We start from the raw sequence: 15,578 nt of genomic DNA on the forward strand, positions 1-15,578 counted from the left end.
ATTTCCCTTACTAAATTTAATTCCATTTTTATGTTTTTCGCTCCTTCCCTTGCAACCCAGAGGAGGTAATTCATCTTGCTCCCCACCCCCCAAATCCTTCCTCGATTGAAATATTCTCCTGGGGTTTTCCCAGAGCCATGCTCCCACCTGGAATTATCCCAGTGGCCCCTACGTGAGGCAATAAGATCTTTCTTTATAAAAGACAGCCCCGGGGAAAAAAACACACACACAAAAACAATGCGGGAGCGTTTTAGATGTGCCCTCTTGGTCCACCCAGAACAATATGCCCTCTATTGAGGCTGCGTCGTAAATATCTTCCTTGCTTATCCTAGCCTAGGAAGGAAGTCGTTTCCAGGGCCAAGAGATTGCTTTCTTCCCATTTATTTATGGGAAGACTTGTAAAATTCCACTCTTTGGGTGTGTAAAGCCCATTATAGACACGGAAGATGGGAAGGTTTGACTAAAGCAAGTTACCGTATTGCTCAGTGCCTCAGTTTCCACCTCTGGAAACATGGCATGATCTACTATTACTAATTGTGAGGACTACTAATAAGGTTATATACTACTATTAATAATAATATTAAGAGTAACAACTCAGTTCCCGAGGGTTCATTTAGTATGTTCAAGGCACTGTGCTAAGTGTTTAATAACCCTGTGAGATGTAGGGCATCACAATCATTCCCATTTCTCAGATTAGAAAACTGAGGTTCAGGCAGGTTGCATAAACCCAATCAAGGTTATATGGTAATAACAGGTGGAGCCAGGATTTGAACTGAGGTCAACTGAAGCCCAAAGCCTTAACCACCTCCAACAAACCACCACCCAGAGGCTGTTCCCATAGTGATCAAGGATCCAATAAGAAAAACCCACGGAGCGAGACCAGAGCCACTGGGCGAGATGGGGTTTGTGTTGTCCTATTATTTTTATTATACGATCAGATTACCCTAGTAACTACCAGCCCCCGCAGCCCAAACAGGCGGTAACTAGGATTCAGTTAGTGTTACTGTCAGCCTTACCCAAGAACTAATAATACAACATCTGCGCCTTTTCGTGACCTTCCAGTCCCTTGGAGCTATGAGCAAGCTCATTCCCCTATAAAATCAGAGAAGCCAAATTGCTTGTAGAGCAGCTGTCTCCATTATCTGGAGGCAAGGAAATGCTGGTGGTAGCTCTCTTGGGATGCGGCCTGGTTTAGCTGTCCCTCTGTGAAAGACCTCGGGATGAGTGACTGGTGAGTTAATTCTCTTAGCCCCAGTGGAGGGTGGGCACAGGCTGCCTCCAGCCTTGGCTTCAGAACTTCCATGTCCCCAGGGTCCTCTGAGAAGCTATAAGCTGACCTCCAGAAGAACTAGCCGTCAGAGCCTCTAATGCCCAGCTGGAAAGAGCTCCCCAGGGCCCCTGCTGGGCGGACTCAATTCCCCGTGCTCCTGGGCTGGTCAACAAAGTCTCTGCCTTCCGTCTGCTCAGACTGAGACTAGGAGTCTGATTCCTTTATGTTTCTCTCCTACAAAGGGCGGTCCTGCAGCCAGAAGGCTCCGCCAGACTTTCTTGTAGGTGCCTCATTCTCAACCATCACATCTCAACCCAGTTGTCACCTCCTCTGAGAAGCCTTCCCTGACCACTTGACCTAGAGTACGTTCCACCCAGGTATGCTCTGTTACATCACCCAGCTTATTTCCTTTTTACTCTGAGAAATTACCTTCTTGGTCAGTCATCTGATGGCTTGTTGCCAGTGGCCCCTACTAGATTATAAGTCACAGGTTCCTTGTCTGTCTTGTTCACGGCTGTCTGCAGAATTTAAAACAGTACTTGGCATGTAAACGGGATTCATCGAATGAGTGAATTCAGCAAATGTGTAAGTGACCAGATGAGAGATGGAAGATGAGTGCCCATTCAGCTGTTTGAGGAGAGGCAGGGCTGGTGAAAGCAAAGCAAAACAGACAAGCCAGCAGCCCTGTGAGCTTCCGGAACCCTCCCTGCTTCCTCACACCCCACCCTGGCCATTTTCTCTGTCTCTACTGGGCAATCAGTTCTCCTGTCTGAGCTCCTGGAAAGAAAGACCATTGTTTCATTTGGCTTTTCTCCCCTCATGAGATAGAGCAGGGCTGGGGCGTCTGACTCCCTGGGTTTAAATCCCATCACTCATGTGTGATTTTTTGACAATTTACTTGTGCTCTCTAAAGCTCAGCTTCCTCATCAGTAAAGGAGGATCGTAATAGAACTTGCCTCATAGAATCAACGTGAGGATAAAATAAGACAGCTGTGCGTCGTCTAGGCCAAGCTCAGTAATTATAATATTAATTACTATTGTCACTAAATGTTTTAACATCTTAAATGTGTTCTTGCTACATAAGTGTTTGAATATGTATAAATACTATATAAATGTTTTAAGTGTCTGATTCTTACTATTAGATATTTCAATGTTTTAAATGTATTAGTAAGACATGTTTTAATGTTGAAAATGTATGGTTATAAAATGTTTTCATTTTCGATGTATTATTTTTAATAGCTGCTGAATAAATACATTTTTTTAAATGAATGCTTTTGGTCTCTGCCTGTCTGATTCTCACCTCCTCCCCTTCCCTTCCCCTCTGGAAACTGATCGCTTGGACTCTGAAACTTGCACTATTTCTGTTTCTAGTCTTAAACCCTTTTTCTTGAACACATGTTTCTTTCCTTGCAGACGGGTCTAAAATGAGCGTTCAGATGACAGAGCAGCAAGAAAAACAGCTTTGAAGTCAAACAGATAGGGGTTCAAATTCTGACTCTGCCACCTATCTCTTTAAGCTTTCCTTTTATTATCTGCAAAAAGAGACCCAGCAAATCTATCTACCTATTAGGTCTGTTATGGGGGTTAAATGTGAGAGTGTATGGGAGAGGACTCAAGGCTGCACATATTTCCTGAGCACCTACTATGTGCCAGCCCCAGCGCTAGAGGCTGGGAATAGCTCAGTGAGCAAGGTGGGCAGAGCCCAGCCCTCATGGGGCCTCAGTGCAGCAAACTGGTGTCTTTTCCTTTCTTAGCCCATGATTCCACGCCCCTGGAGCCCAAGATTCTCAAGTCCTCGTCTGACCTGTGGCTCTCTGCCTCCTCTGGTGTTCTTTCTTCTCCATCCAGCTCTCCTTCCTCTCCCAGGCTTTATCCAACTCACAGTGGCAGACATGTAGAGATTGTGCAAAGCTGACAGTGCAGAGCACAGAACACTAAAAAGACGTGACCTTCGATGGTGGGCAACGAAGAGCAGAGTCCACATTGTAGTGGCTGCCGCGTTGTGCTGCCCACTTCCTCCCTCGGGACTAACGGACTTACTCCCTCACCTGCCAAGAGTGTTGCCAGCGGATGGCTCTGAGCTGACAGCCTCTGTGCAAATTGCCCTTGGCTGAAGGAAGCCCTTTCTCCCAAGGTCGCACCCCCTCCTCGGGGCAGCCCACACCCAACAACTGGTCCCTGCCGGCCTCTTCCCAACTCAGGACAACTTAGAAAGGCCATCCCAGTTCCAGCACTTCCTATGGGGTTAGCTTTGGCCTTGTTCTAATTACATCACAGCTCAATTTCTCCCATTGCCTCATATGGCTTCCTTCCCTCTCTTTCCATAGCTGTTGGTCCCAAGGGCCAATAAATATTCTGGACCCTAACCTCCCTCTCAGAGTCAGCCCTGCAATGAACGCAACTGGCAACACCATCGTTTCCTCGGTGCTGAGCATGCGGGCAGACTCAGTATCTCCAGAAAGTGGACCTCAAGTATCTAAAACGTCAGAGCCTGTTGATGTCCTCAGAACTTGGTCTCTCTCTCTTTTTGCTCAGCTCTGTTCTTTTCCCTAGTAGCTCTATTCCCAGTCCAACCTTCGTCCCACGTGGGCCTCCTGGAACTTCAGGCTTACATCCACCCGACTTCAAAACCTGCAGAAAGAGAGAGCCTCCCTGTCCCAACAGTATCAGCAAAAGGAACAAGGCTGAGTCTCTTTGGCCTCTTTTAAAGTCACATGACCAACTCTAAACCAATCACACCGAAGTTCAGTAGGAAATGGCATCCTCTGATTGGCCAGGCTTGGGATAGCTATATCTACACCCTAGGAGCTAAAGAGTACAGTCAACTCCACCTAAACCGCAATGGAAATCAAAAATAGATGGATCTGTAAAGGAAAATTGAGGCAGTTTTGCCAGAAAAATCGGAAATGAATGTAGGATAGTAAAAACTCCAAGACAACCATTACAGACTTTGTGCAAAGATAGTCCATCTCATAACTTCAGTTATTCCACCTTCTTTCCATCACTCACACTTCCCAGCACTTAGGTCTTTCTGGAGACACTACAGTCTTCCCTGAAGGCATAAAAGATGCTGTCAGCCAAGAAATTTTATAGGCCTTCTACCCATCAACTGACAGAAAAGTTTCAATAAGCAGGAATCTTAAAAAGTGCCCGCCAGCTTCCTATTATCCTGACAAACCCAGCTCTAATGTCACAACCTCCCGGAATTCTTTCCTGGATCATTCCAGAAAATGATTTTCCAGTCACTCCTTTCAGGGTCACCTCCCTCCATGCCCAACTGTACTGACTCCATCAGGTGCCTTTATCAGACAATATTTTCAACCGTTTGTTTATTTAAATGTCTCCTTCACTGACCTATAAAGATATACACAATGGAGCTTTCCAGAGGAATAATCTCCAGACAATAGAAACTAAATATGGACTTGTTTATTCAGGCTCAGTTCTCCAACTGGTTGATGGGAGTTTGGCTAAGATGTGCAAAACCTGCTAAAAGAAGCATTAACAACAGTTTGTGGGATTTCTAGAACTTATCTCTTTGACATAGGTGAGCTTGATCTTTGGGTAACAACTGGTAGCAAGCAGTGGTAACAATTGCTTATGTTTGTAAACACTTGTGTACGCATGCCCTTTATCCATGTATAAGACTAGTATCACCAGTAGTCATTATTTAATGTCTCGTTTGTTAAGTTCATGGTGTGCTGCAGCCCTTGAGGTAAACCCCTTACTTAAATCATCATATTGATTTCATATGACATTCAGAAGTAGCTATCACTTATTTCATAGTTGAGTAAGCTGAGACTCTCTCAGAGAGGTTAAGTAACTTGCTCAAGGCTGCACAGCTAGCAGGGAGGGAAGCCAGGACTCTAGTCCATGTGTGTTTAGCTCTAAGATCCTTGATATTAAGCATTAAATTAGTATGATGCTTGCTTTCTTACAAGTGAGAAAAGCAAAAGGGACTTTCTTATGCCCACTTTACAGACAGAAACTTGAGGTATAGACAGTTAATACAAAATTCACAGGAAGTCACCAATATGTTCAAAAGGGCACTAGAATCAGCTAAGCTCCTGGAAGAGAATGTTCGTATTAACTCAGAAAAAGAGAGTGAGGTTCAGAGAGCAGCAAGCTGGAGGAACACTCACTCTCCCAGAGATGTCTGGTTTCAGACACGTGTGTGAATTAAGCACTTGGCACCAAGTAGACGCTGGATGGACGTGAGCTGAAACTGAAGCGATGGACGCCAGCAAGCACGGAGGGCTCCTGACAGATTGGATATTTCATGTGGGACCATTCATCCACATGATGAATGCAAGGCAGCAGGGCTGAGCCCTGGGTCCCACCAAAACCAGCAACCATGGGAGAAGCACTCTAAACCCCCAGCCCCCTCCGCACTTGGATTTGGAGCCAGCTCTCCCAACACTGACTGTCTGGCCCTTCCCCCTCCTCCCTCAGCAATGAGCTCCGCTGCGGAACCTTATCAAGTGTTTCCTGACCTAGCAGTAAGTACCTAACATCGCCTGTACTCACCCTGCCCACCCCCCTGCCCTGCGCACCTTGGCTACAATATCTACTCCTCATAAATCATGCAGCCATGTTAACTGTCTCTCAATCAATCTCTTCCAGGTGTGGGCTCAGACAGTCTCTCAAGGCAAGTGTCTCTCCCCTTGAGGCTTAGGCGTTAGGAGCCCCCTCGTCTGGGAACAGTTTAAAGCCAGATAGCCTCTTTCTCTTCTCAGGGTCTCTTGATTCAGACTTGAGACCCCCAGGGTCCACACAGACTGCAGAGAGCTTCAAGAAACCTGGGAGAGGGTCAAACAGACTCTGGAGGCCTGAGACGATGGTGTTTAGCAATGCCCCAGCCTTGGTAAATACGAGCCACTTGATTTTTCTTTCCATCAGCAGATATTCCACAGGTAGGATGGAAACCCCAAAGCTGAGGCTTGAAGGGGAAAGTGTGGGGTCTTCCAAACCCAATTGTAAATATTAGTTAGTTTCAGAGAGTTGTCAATTCATGTTATCTGCCCCCTTTTTGGACATGTTGGTGGGTGTGGCAGAGATGATGTTGTGTTCATAAAATTCCATTGCAATCTTTTATTTCCCAGGCTCCCTTGTGAGGCTGAAGACATGTGACTAGGTCCTGGCCAATGAGAGGGAGACAGAAGTATATCCACTACGTCGAGGTTCAGCCATGGGACTCCCTGCACAACATCTATAATCTTCTGCTCTTTCCTCAATGACTTAGGATGCTATTTGTTTAAGATGGAGGGAGCCTGGATCACTGAGTCACCACTTGGAGGAGAACAGCCAAAGATGGCTGCCCGAACCATATTAGACTGTGATTGAAAGGAAGAGTGTTAAGCCACTGAGTTTTGGGGATTTGTCACTGCAGCATTACCTAGCCTACCCTGAGTAGGACAGTTAGATTCAGAAAAGTCAATCAGCTTGTGAGATATGACTACAACCCACGTATGTACCACCTTCCATAACCCATCTTTACTTATAAATGCCACAGGGGCTGTGATTAGCAGTCTATATGTCTGATGGCAAGGAGAATCAACCATTGGGAATATTTCTAGCCTATTGCACATTGGCTACCGTGTTTCCCAGAAAATAAGACCTAACCAGGAAATAAGCCCTAGCGTGATTTTCCAGGATGACATCCCCTGAACATAAGCCCTAATGCGTCTTTTGGAGCAAACCCGAATATAAAACCCGGTCGTATTTTTGAGGAAACACCGTCTCAGTTTGCCCCAGGATTAGACTGTAAATTCCATCAGGGAGTCAGAAAGCAGTGGTTAAGCATGTGGACTCTGGAGTCAGGCAGGCTTGGGTGAGGATATGGTTAATTACTTGCTATTGTGTAGACTTGGGCAAGGCTTAACTTTCACTTCCTCCTCTGTAAATAGGGGTAATGTGTGTAACAGATCCTGTTGGCTGCGTACTGTGTAGCTGTGGCTCCTAGATCCCCCATTCAAAATTGAGGGACCAACTCCCCACTGGAGGGACTGTCAGCTGAGAGCTCAGCTTTCAGAAATTGCCTCATCAGCAGAAAGTCACCTCATCCAAGGTCACCCCCTTTCCTGGGACAGCCTCCATCCAGTGACAGGTCAGTGGGGAGGTATAAAGGCCTGACCCCCTTGATCCTACTTGGGACATCTCTGAGTTTGACAACATCCCAGCTTCAGAGTTTGTGGCAGACAGACTCTAAGATGCTCTCTCCATTATCCCTGCCTCTTGATTCTCATGTCCTTGTATCATTTCCTCCCCATGAGAATGGGTAGAACCTGTGACTTGCTTCTTCTAACAATTGAACATGGCAAAGGTGACAGAATGTCACTTCTGCGATTACATCATATAAGATAGCAACGTCTGTCTTCTTAGCAGACTCTCTGTCCCTGGCTGGCTTCAATGACACAAGTGGCCTTGTTAGGGAGGTCTCCTGCCAGCAAAAAACAAGACACTGAGGCCATCGCTTCTATGACCTCCAAGAAACTGAATTCTGCCAACACCCATGTGGGCTTACAAATAGGTCCTTCCCCCAACTGAGCCTTCAGATGAGACCCCAGCCGGGTCTAGCCCCTTGATTGCAGCTATGTGAGAGACCCTGAATCAGAGGACAAGAGAAATTATACCTGGACTCAAATGTGTGCTACTTTAAGCTGCTCAGTTTGTAATTAACATAAGGATCTCTGTGGGATCCGCTAAAACCTTCTTTAAGACTGCATTACAGTCCCTCTCCTCCTTCTGCCCATCTGCTTCCTGCCCTCCTCTTCCACAATTGCTAATCCCAAGAGTACCTCCTAATAAATCTCTCGAATGCTAAACTGCATCTCAGGGTCTGCTTCTCAGAGAACCCAGCCTGTGACATCTATCCACTACTCACGTGTTCCCTTTTCCATGTTGCTGACAAAACCCTGAACCGTTGGCCAAATCATCCTCAAGTGACCCTGTTTCTGGATAGGCTGGCCCCAGTCTCTGAGTTGAATCCTACTTAGACTAAACCTATTATGAAAATCCCATTTTTCTTGCTGGTGATCCTTTTAGGAAGAGACTACCCCTGAGATAATTCTGACCAGTGGGATTTGAGAAAGTGTGTATCATAGACACAGGAGGACAGCCTCTCCTCTTCCCTGGACATGGTTAGATCTTATTGTAGGAACTGCAGCTGCTGAAGGCAGCTGACACCCATCCATGCGGAGAACTAATCAGAAGGCTCAGGACTGTAGAGCAAGAAGACAGAAGAAGGCTGGATATTTGACTGGATTGTTGTGAAATGCACCAGCCCTAGTGCTGTCCTGCCTTGAAACTACTATGGGACATAATACGCTTTCTTTAGGACAGCTTTCTGCATTCAACCAAATCAATGTAATTTGCTAGTTCATAGGGTAGTTTGGAGAATTGAATGACATGGAGCTGTGGCAATTAGGAAAATGTCCCTCGCAGACCCTCACCTATAGAGGGAGCAACTGACCAACACTCTGAAACCCATCCCCAGGTTTGCACCAAGACCACACTTACCTTGAGCTGCTTCCAGCCAAGGACTGAGCACAGCAGGGACACTAAGGCAGGTGTGTTCCTGGGAGACGCGGGATTCTTGGATGGATGACTTTGGCTCAAGGACTGCCCACCGGCCTTGCTGAACTGTCCTTAGAACTGCAATCTGAGACTCTTCCTGCCCAAACTTCCTTCCTTCCGTTCCCCTCTCCGTCACAGGGACAGACATGCTTGAGACTAATGGCTCTCCTCGCCTCCTCGGACTCCCTCCCTGTTTGCCCTCCTACTGAGATGGATGCCCTCAGCAAATGTCCTGCAGGTCCTGTCTCATCTAGTTCTCAAAGGATCTGCACTAACACAGATGAGCTGAGTGTACAAGCAACACACAATCAATGGTGACCACAGCAGGTACGATAGTGTCCCACTCATCATTTACTTCTAGGGTCCAGCACAGAGCCTGGCACAAAATGACACTTGGTAAATAGTTTTTGAATGAATGATTGGATGGATGGATGGATAATGGATGATGGATGGATGGATGGGTGGGCAGACAGGAGGGTGGGTGGAACGCTGGATGAATGATGACAGTATTTCCTTCCTTGCTGCCTCATGTCTTTACACCAAGGTGTGATGTGTCTTAAACCCTGGCCCATCGGCCTAAGTTAATATGCATGGTTTTTTTTAAGGACTTTTTATTTCCTCAATGTCCATGGCAACAAGAAACCTAAGATCCCTCTGGCTTCTTCCCTAATGTACCTGATGTCGCTGGAAATGGAAAATGGAGTGCGAATGTACATTTCCCGAATGTTCCTGTCATCCACTGAGATGTTCCCACAGAATCACAAGCAAGACTGCCAGGCTGGGATGGCCTCCGTTCCCATTTAGACCAGGGAGGCAGAAGTTCCTGCCATCAGCTCTGCCATTGCTTTGCTGTGCGCCCTTGTACTAGCCCCTGCCCCTCTCTGAGCCTTAGTTTTCTCCTCTGTCCAAGACGAGAATTGAACGAGGTAGTCTCTAAGCCTCCCATTCTCCCTGTCATGCCTGGTCATTCAGGATATGTTCAGCTGCAAGTAACAGACAAATACATCATAACAATATGAAAATATACTGTATTTTACAATGTCACGTAACAAGAAATCTGAAGGTGAACATTGCCAGAGCTCCTCAACAATTTCATCAAAGAGTCAGACTTTCAATCTTTTCTCTTCACCATATTTAACATGTTGGCTTCCAAGTTCATCCTCGTTGTCTCATGGTCACATGATAGCTGCCAGAGCACCAAATATCACACTTTACTCCAGTATCCAAATCAGGGAGGAAAGGGCCAACCGTAAGGTGTTTCCTTTTTTAAAAAAAGGAAAAGTTTCCCTAGAAACTCCCCAACAGATTCCCTCCATGATTCTTCGGCCAGAACTAAACCACATGGCTCCTTCTTGCTACAAGAGAAGCTGGGAAAGCAAGTACTTGACTGAAAAAAGGCATGACATTGCCCTGGGCCTATTGCTGCCTTGATCAGGGTAAAAGAAAACGGGAAGAAACTGACAGTATCTGCTTGAAAGGCCTCAAACGTGGGTATCCCGTCATCTGTACCCCGATCTACTCAGAGAGACAAGGCCACCGTGCATGAAACAATTGGAGGCTACGTATGGACACTGATACCAGAAAACAGGGCAAAAACTGAGTGCTGAGTCGGTGTGGATTATTTGAGCTGTGGTGGGGGGTGTGGCAGGGGCGGAGTCAGGAGTATCGATTAGAAGGGAATGAGCATGAAGAGGAAGGAGATGCTGACCTCTCACGCTTCCTGGCTGGGTTAAGAGTCCCCACCTTTGCACTTACGGCACTAAAATCCCCGATCCCCCCACCTCACTGCAGCCAGAGTGAGCTCCCTTACTGAAAACCCTGCCTTGGGTTTTCCGTGCTCTGAAGAGTAAAGCCCAAATTCCTTACCCCAGTCTCCAAGGCCCCCTGAGGCCTGGCCCGTGCCAATCCCTCTGGCCTCGCCCCCGCTGCCCCCAGGTCTCCTGTGCTCTAGCCATATTGACTTTTCTTCCTGTTCCAAGAATTGACTAAGCTCAGAACCCACCTCCGGACCTTTGCACATTCTGTGTCCTCTGCCTAGAGAACTGTGGTCCCCCTGCTTTTGTTACTTAACTTCCACTTGCCTTTCAAATTGCAACTTAAAGAACACTTCCTCTGAGCAGCCATCACTGTGTCCCCAGACTACAACATAAATCAACCTAATTTACAGGTGCTTAGTCGGAGTCTACCTTCCCCACTTCCCAAAACACCCACACTTGCCTTTTAGCTACAAGAGGGGCCAGCATGGTGTCCACATTTCTTACCAAAAGCATAACAGAGTGAGTAAAAGGAGAAGCCTTAGAGCTAAGCTAGCTGCATAGGTTTAAATCTGAGCGATTCCACATGCCCGCTGTGTGACCTCGAGCAAGTTTCTTAACCTCTCTGTGCCTCAATTTCTTCCTGTGTATAAGGTTAAGAATAAAATCTACCCCATAAGGTTGTTTTAGTAATTAAGTGAGTTAATGTGTATTAAAAGCTTAGCACAGTGCCTTACCTGGTATGTCTTAAGTATCCAATACACTGCTAATAATCATACGTGTTATTATTATTGTTAGCTCCACATTCCAAGTACCTAGCAAATGCTGGCACAGAGTAGGTGCACAACAAATACTTGTTGCATAAAGAAATCAAGGTTTGTCTCACTGGAAGCGGAGATAATTATATGTCTTGCCTTCATCGCTTGGCATAGGACCTGGCACTTAGTTGACGTACAATAAATGGGGTGAAGGAGGGAACGACTCCCTAAAGAGGCCCCCTGCCCCTGCCGCCTGCCTGAGCCACCTCGACTCCCAGCCTTGCTACCTGCCTCAAGCCTTTCCCCTCTCCCTTCTTGAATCCAGGTGGGACTCCTCAGTGACTTGTCGTGGGACAGCCTCCCCGCTCCTCCCCCGCCTTCTCCCCTACCCTGCCCAGAGACACAGAACAGCTTTGATCACTGACAGGACTCTTCCTGGCAGAAAGAGAGAGAGAAATATGGCAATTTAAGCTCCCTGGACATGACACTTATTAATAAAACGAGTAGCTGTCAGCCTCTGCTCCAATCAACTGTCCATTGCCTCGGCAGAGGTGGAGGCTTGGGGCAGCCGAAAAGCTAGGGGTGTGGGGAGACAGCGAGCGAGAAGTTGCTGCCTCCAGATATTAAAAACATAAATAAAACCAGGCCTCAGCTGAGAGAGGTCTGGGGCCCCTGCAATATCCCACCTCACTGGATTTTGACAGACTTAAGGGACCATATTCGCAATCTCCTCCTGTTTTCCCATTGTAATTGAGTCTTACTTCTGCAATCATGAATACATTCTCCTTGCGTAAAAAAATTAACCTGACAGATAAGGCCATAGGGACCCCACCTCCACTTTGTTCCCCTCGACATCTCCCAGGAAGTAACCATTGACGGCATTTAGGGTGTTATGTCTCTTTCCAGAACCCAGTGTATGTTTGGCCTCCTCTGGACCTCACACAATAGGTTGTCTTGTTTTTCATGTGGATATATTATTGGTATGCTCATATAGACTTTTCCGATGGGGTGGGTTGCTTTGTTTTGTTTTCTTCTGAAGGGCCCCCCCCCTTGAACATATGCTTCTGCAGCTGGCTTCTTTCATTCAACAATGTGTGGGAATCTTGCCTTCCAGGTACATACAAATCAACCTCATTCTTTTTCACTACTGCATAGTATTCCTGAAGGGAGCCAGGTCCCAGTTATTCATCTCGGGCAGTATATTAAACCATCGAGGTGTATTAGGGGGTGGTCCTTTATAAAATATGGATGTCTGGGCCCCTCCTCAGACAAACTGAGTGAGAGTCCTGCGGTCAGGGCCTAAGTATCAGAATGGTCTAATTCCCAGTGATTTTTAACTTGCAGCCAGGGTCAAGACTTATTTATGTACCCAGTCCCCTATGGCTGCGTATTTAAGCTATTTCCAAGTCTTTGCTGGAAAAAAAAAAGTCTTCTGGGCTTCACTGTGACCCCTCTTCCTTGTACATCTGTGCTGGTATTTTTCTAGGCCAGGGTATCTCTACCTTGGCACCGTTATACCAACAGTATAACAGTGGGCCTGGACAATTCTTTGTAGTGGGGGCTTTCGTGAGCTCTGTAGGATGTTGCGCAGCCTCTCACTAGATGTCAGGAGTAAAACACACACACACACCACCCACACCACGACAATCAAAAATGTCTCCAGACATTGCTAACTATCCCCTGGGGAGCAAAATCGACCCTGCTCTGGAGTAGGAACCCAGAAGGAAAGTGGCCGGATTGCATGGGCCTTTTTCTTGGAATCGACAGTGCTCCAAAGTGCCTGCAGTAATTCACAATGTCTCAGTTTCTAGGACGACCCTGCGGGCAGATGTTCTATGCCCTGCGAGTCTGGATTTAGCATGTGGGCTAGAACCCTGAGCACCTCCACTCTCAAACTGCTTCCAGCAGCCCCAAAGCCCAGAAATACTATCATGCTTTGGAGTACAAGTCTAGAATCTAGAATGTGAGGTCTGGAGTACAAGGGGCTATCGAATAAGCACAAGGAGGCACCCCTTCTTTTTGCTTTATTTCTTCCCGTTTCCTTTTCTTTTTTAGGTAATTCTGCTGAGGGGAGGAGAGGATACTTTCCTCATCCTGGCCCCACCTCAAATTTCCAGAATCTACTGTCAGCATCTTTTAGGCCACAATCTCATGTCCTGGTTGCTCTCTGAGTTTTATAAGTGCGAAGACTAATGGACAAAAGGGAGGATGACAAGGTAAGCTTTCCTGAGAAATAGAGGCTTCCCGGGGTCTGTATACATGCATCGTGCGTGTGTGTGTGTGTATGTGTGTGTGTGTGTGTGTGTGTCTGAAAGAAAATTAAATTCACAGGCTGGGAAGGAAGAGGAGGGGGAGAAGCAACAGGCCCAGCCGGTCATGTCTCTTTAAGCAAGATAAGCTGCCTGTCCCATCCATCTCTTTGACACTATCGGCCTGTTGTCTAAAGTACTAACAGTTCCCTCCTCAAGAGGAGAAGGCCTGACATGGGGATGCTGGGGGAGGGGAGGAAGTGAGACATTTTGGACAGGGCACCCTGGCTGGCCCGCTTCCCCAGACAGCAGGGACAGGGTTTGCAGATTAAGGAGGTCACCTCCATCCCCCAACCGAAGGGGAGGGAAAGGGGGGGGGCCTGGCCTGTTTTTAGATCAATCCTGAGTGCTGGCGAGATGGACCTGCCCTGGCTCCCTACCTGGGGCCCTGTTCCCAGGGGAACCACTTGAAACCGAAACTTGTTCTCAAGTGGCCAGGGGAGAGTGTGAAACCCGGGAAAGAGAGAGTGGGCAAAAGGGAAAGGCCTTCTGTAGCTGCTCAAACCAACTTCAGCTCTGCCCCATGATCCTTGAACAACTCGCGTGGCTCTTACAATACTATGGGATCGGTGCTCAGAGATCAGGAAACCAGACCCAGAGAAGTTAAGTCACTCCTCTAGGATCACACAGCTCATTAGAGGGATGGATGGGATTTGAACCTTCATTTCTCTGAATTTGAAAGCTGACTTCTTACCCCTTTAACCAGAGTATTTCTTGCCCTCCTCTGTTATGAGAAATCATGTCAACAAAAGATTGTCTGACGTTTATTCTTTACAACGAAAGATTGTATGGACATTTATTCTTTACTCATCCAACAAATACTTTTAGAGCATGGCCTCTGTGCCAGGATCTGCTCTGGGTGCTGGTGAGAAAAGCCTGGACTCAATCGCTCACTGATGTCCATAAAATATCCCCCTAGATTAAACCAGACCTATAGAGACCTTGATAACCAGATTTCATCATTTTAGCTTCTGGACCACTTGATTTTGCCCAATGGTGATTTGAAGTTTGGTAACATATCAAGGGAGACCAGGGGAAACAGTCCTATCAGATTTGTTGCTGGGCTTAACACGGTGGTCTCCTCAAGAATGTCACCCAAAAAAGTACATAACGCGACATCGTCTTTACAAGAACCCAAGGGAAAATTCCCCTCCTGGCTTTTAGCAAAAACATCCCCGTTTGTTTGTCTTTTGCGAACTCTTTGGGCCCTTGTAACTGACTATAATTCTCTCCTTGTTTTGGCAGCGAGGAAGCTCAGAGCCAAATATACTTCTATGAACTACACAGGATGTTCCAGTTCTGAAGGCCAAGAATCAAAACATCCTACAACTCCGTGATGTAAACCAATTTTTTCTTATGCTTCTGGATCCTGGGGGTCAGTGATTCGGAGAGGGTGTGGCAGGGCCACTCCATCGCTGTACCATGATATCAAGAGCTGGGGACAGAATGACTTGAAGTCTGAATGACTTGACGTCTAGGGGTGAATGCTGGCTTTACGCTGGGGGCTTCAGCTCCTGTCCAAGTGGGCTCTCCCCATGGGCTCGTTTGTGCTCCCTCACAGCATGGCAGCTGCATTTCAAGAGCGCGTATCAAAATTCAGGGACAGGTGAGGCGGAAGTGGTGTCACCTCTTATGACCTAGCCTTGGGAGGTTTTCCTACTGAGCAGGTCACCACCTGTCCCCTACCCTGAGCCTGGCCTGTTTTAGCTCAGTGCTGAGTTCTGGGGAGTCTCACCACCCCTGCACCCACTCTATTTGCCAGAAGTAAGCCACGAAGTCCAGCCTGTAATCAAGGGGCAGAATCACACTCCACCTCTTGATTGGAGAAGGATGACGGTTCTGGAAGACAACACAGGACAAAAATATTGCTGTGGACACTTTGGGAAAAACCATCTGCCACCCAAGACCAAATGGA

At 47.0% G+C, this 15,578-nt stretch overlaps 1 long non-coding RNA gene across 1 annotated transcript; it reads left to right on the forward strand.

Moving 5' to 3' along the window:
• Positions 1-1,024: 1,024 nt before the first annotated feature.
• LOC117017213 (uncharacterized) lies at positions 1,025-2,098 on the forward strand. The gene is made up of 3 exons (XR_004422041.1): positions 1,025-1,231; positions 1,513-1,647; positions 1,795-2,098. It is a non-coding gene; the product is annotated as an uncharacterized LOC117017213 (long non-coding RNA).
• The last annotated feature ends 13,480 nt before the right edge of the window (positions 2,099-15,578 follow it).

Source organism: Rhinolophus ferrumequinum, chromosome 25 (genome assembly GCF_004115265.2).
Source record: "Rhinolophus ferrumequinum isolate MPI-CBG mRhiFer1 chromosome 25, mRhiFer1_v1.p, whole genome shotgun sequence".
NCBI lineage: Eukaryota > Metazoa > Chordata > Mammalia > Chiroptera > Rhinolophidae > Rhinolophus > Rhinolophus ferrumequinum.